This window comes from Quercus suber, unplaced genomic scaffold (assembly GCF_002906115.3).
Source record: "Quercus suber isolate HL8 unplaced genomic scaffold, Cork oak 2.0 scaffold_306, whole genome shotgun sequence".
NCBI classification, from domain to species: Eukaryota; Viridiplantae; Streptophyta; class Magnoliopsida; order Fagales; family Fagaceae; genus Quercus; species Quercus suber.
In genome coordinates, this window is record NW_027069762.1 from 816,998 (window position 1) to 820,780 (window position 3,783).

At 36.3% G+C, this 3,783-nt stretch overlaps 1 long non-coding RNA gene across 1 annotated transcript; it reads left to right on the forward strand.

The window, feature by feature from the left end:
- The first annotated feature begins 584 nt into the window (after positions 1-584).
- LOC112037261 (uncharacterized) lies at positions 585-3,310 on the forward strand. Its single transcript, XR_010632652.1, has 3 exons — positions 585-747; positions 1,761-1,848; positions 2,961-3,310. It is a non-coding gene; the product is annotated as an uncharacterized LOC112037261 (long non-coding RNA).
- The last annotated feature ends 473 nt before the right edge of the window (positions 3,311-3,783 follow it).

Below are 3,783 nucleotides of genomic sequence, written 5' to 3' on the forward strand. Positions count from 1 at the left end.
GGGGCCAAATCATGGGAACAATGAGCAAGAAGCAGGGACTACCTCTGGGGGCTTTGGAAATGGAAGCAAAAGCCTTTGAGGAAGGTATGCTACTAGCAGTGGACTTCGGGCTGAAGAATATTGTGCTAGAAGGAGATGCGCAAGTGATGACAAATGCCTTGTCAGGCAGCAACCCCCCTCCCCCCAAGCTCTATTCAGATGATAATAGAAGGATTTAAGCGTTGGAGGCATAATTTCCATGCGTGGAGGGTTAGCCATGTTCGTAGGATAGGCAATATAGTAGCTCACCTTATGGCTAGAAATGCCAAGCTTATGACCGATTGTGTAACACCCCAAATATTTTTAAAGCAATTATCTTTTGAAAGGGAATAATATCTATTGGTGTTTATTTTTTTATTTGTGTGTTTAATTATGTTATGGAGGACTTATGAATACTTAAGTGATTTATGGGGCTAGATGAAAAATGGGAGGAACCTTAAGGGTGGAGTAGTAATTAAACACAAGATATTTTTGGGGGCAAACTTGTAATTAAGCCCCTCCCATAAGTCACCCCCCCCCCCCTCACGTTCTCTCTCTCCCCCTTGTCTTCTCTTTTGTATTTTCTCTTTTCTTGTTCTCACCACCCTCCATGGCTGATCCATTGAAGGTCCTATATCTTACCACCACTTCAAATAACCTCCTCAATAGCTTGAATCCAACAAGTATGATCTTCCATGAGTTTTGGCTGCCCCAAATAATGATTTTAAGGTGAGTTTTCCATTGGCCCACTTCCTTGATTATTTTGTTTATGGCTCAATGCTCATGTGGGGTTGATCCAATGGACGGGGATAACACTTTGGTAGGTTAACTACGATTTTTGGGGTGTGGGTATGTGATAGTTGGTATTAGGGTATTCAACCATGGTAGTTTTGGGTACTTGGTTTATTGGAGGAAGGAGGGGCTAACTTTTATGTGTTTTATGATGATTTTTCTGTTTTGAGTTGAGTTGTTATAATGACTTTGGTCATATGTAAGAAGTTGATGGAATATTAACTATTACTTGCCGTAGTGATTTGAGAATGTGCTTGTGCATGCCAAGTGTTTGGTATATTGCCTCTATGAGATTTTGGGTTTGATTTCTTGTTTTTAATATGCTTTAAATCTAGTGGTTTTAATGTGAGTAAATTCTCAAATAATTTGGGCTAGTCTTACAACCATAGCAACATTCTAAAGCTGTCATGACAAATTTGAGTCAGCCGCAATGCATGATTTTTAATAAATTACAGAAAAATCATTTTGGGTTGAATTTTCTGTGGTACATTGTATACATATAGAGGAATGTTCCCTTAAAGTTTTGAATTAATTGGATAACGTTTCATTGACCAAAAAATTTTTACAAAATGGCTGCCCTCCTATGTACTAAATCTAAAAGCAAGACTAAAATGCTAAGAAATTTTGGAATTAATCTCAAACCTTGGTTGATCTTATCTTAGCTTAAATAAATTATTTAGTACCCAAAGAGATTCATGAGTATGCTATATTATCTTATGATGCACATTATTGTGGTAATGAATTTAAAATGTTTTGGTTGTGTCAGCACTATGAGTTTCTTGGATACTTGTTTGGTTCCTGCTTGGGAAGGGTACTTGTCTTAGGACGGGAAAGCTAGACTTTAGGGCCTTTGGTTTGATTTTAGGGTATCATTACGATTTATGGAGATAAGTGTGATGGTACTTTATGAAAGGCCTTGTTATTGATAGGTTTGATCATTGTGTTTCTAGGTTTTCGATATTCTTGGTGATGGACTTAGTGACTAGATCAGTTGATTTTGTAATGCCTGGTTGAGGTAAAATTGGTTGGCCTTTTGAGGTAAGTAGTTTTTTAATGGGATTTTTGGAAAATAACCATGTTTGCATAAAGCATTGTTTTTGGGTTAAACACATTTTGGGAAATTGTTTATGGAAAATATGTTTTCCTAGAAAGCTTCATGTTGTAACTTTAATGTATGTGATTATTTGTGAAAAGTGCATCATATTTGGTAATGCAAATAGGGAAATGCATATTTTGTTAGCTTGGAAAAGGTAAGCATCTTTTATAAAATTCTTGGGAATAGATTTTATGAATTTATTGCATTATTTGGAAAATTTATGCAAAATACTTATGACAAGAAATGGTTATTGAAATATTTTATGAAACTACTTGGAAGTGAATTGTATATTTCAAATACATTGAACTTGTGAGCTTTTGACGTGGCTTTGCTCTTGTGCTATGATGTTGGTGATTACCTTGTCTTGGTGACAACAAGCCAAGTTGGAGACTCACACTTTGTGTGACACGGGTAAATCATTGAGTGTGTGGGTGAGGCCATTGCCTATAGGGCCAAAAGACTACATGCAAAAGGGGTATAGAGCAACATGTCATTCCCTGTTGCTCATGGAGGGAAGAGGTAAATCCTTAAGTGTATGGATGAGGCTAGACAGAGCCATGAGACTACATGCAAAAGAGGTACTACATGACGTGTTATCCCCTGCTGCCCATGAAAGGGATAGGCAAATCCTTGAAGGTGTGGGTGAGGCTTGGTAAGGCCAATAGACCACATGCCAAAAGAGGTATATATCATGCTAGTGTGTTTGGGCTCTAACTTGTTTGTGGTGGTATGATGTCTGGGTGATATCTCCGTCCTTGTTGGTCCTTGTTGCATCTTGGGTGAGGTTTTCTAGTTTTGAAATGGTATTAGATATTTTTATGGCTCACAGTGAATGGAATGTAGTTTCATAATTTTTTTTTTTGGAAGCTTGGTACTAAACTATTCCTATCATTCTTGTCGTGTGGTTAATGAAATTGTTTTTGCATAAATTAAATGGAAATTCCCAAATTATAACATGTTTTTGTAAAATGGTCATTATCATGAAACTTGCATTTTTCCCACCTCCATTAATTATGCTACTTATTGAGTTTTAACTCATTCTACTCTCCAACAGTTTTACAGATAAATTAGCTACACTTTGGGAATGGAGCTTGTCTTCTTGGTGGAGATTGGAGTTACATGCTGAATTAGGAGAGTCGCATTATTATTGGTTGGTGATTCGGTCTAGTTGTTCTAAGCAAGTAGTAGTTAAATCTATTAGAGGTTGGACTTTTTTGAAGTTTGTTAGCCAAAGAATTTTGTTGAGGTTGCAGATTTTAGAACATTGGAGTTCTTTGTTAAATGGTCTGCTGTTTGGAATATTTGGGTAAATTTTGGAGGCATATGATTTGTAGTTTGTATTACTTGTAAATGTGTCATAGAGCTCTAACTCTAACTTGTATTGTGGAGAGATCAATATATTTATTTACTTTATCAAATGAAAAAAAAAATCCCATACAGGTTTTCTTGAAGGCTTAATTTTTCATGTTTTGGATTCTTTTGAATTTGGAGTGTAAAAGATTGTATAATTTGGGTCGAGGATACTTCACCCATTGTTTCAGACCAATGTCCAAGTTAATGCATATTGTGAAATTTGAACATCAAAAAAAAAAGAAAAAATGAAAAAGAAAAAAGGATAGAATATCTGTACCCAAAAAAAGAAAAGAAAAGGAAAAAGCGTGTTTCACGTGAGCATGCGTCTTTTATGAATGCGACAAGTATTTCACTTATACCAATGTGTGTAAAAAGGCTGCAAGTAAATGAGCATAAATCAGGTCATGGCATGTTACCCTTCGTACTTGACCATTTTGGCCAGCCAGCTTATAAGCTGAAAGACACCATATACAGGGGCGGCCCAAACAAGCTATGAGGCAAGACGATGTATTTAAATGAGTTAT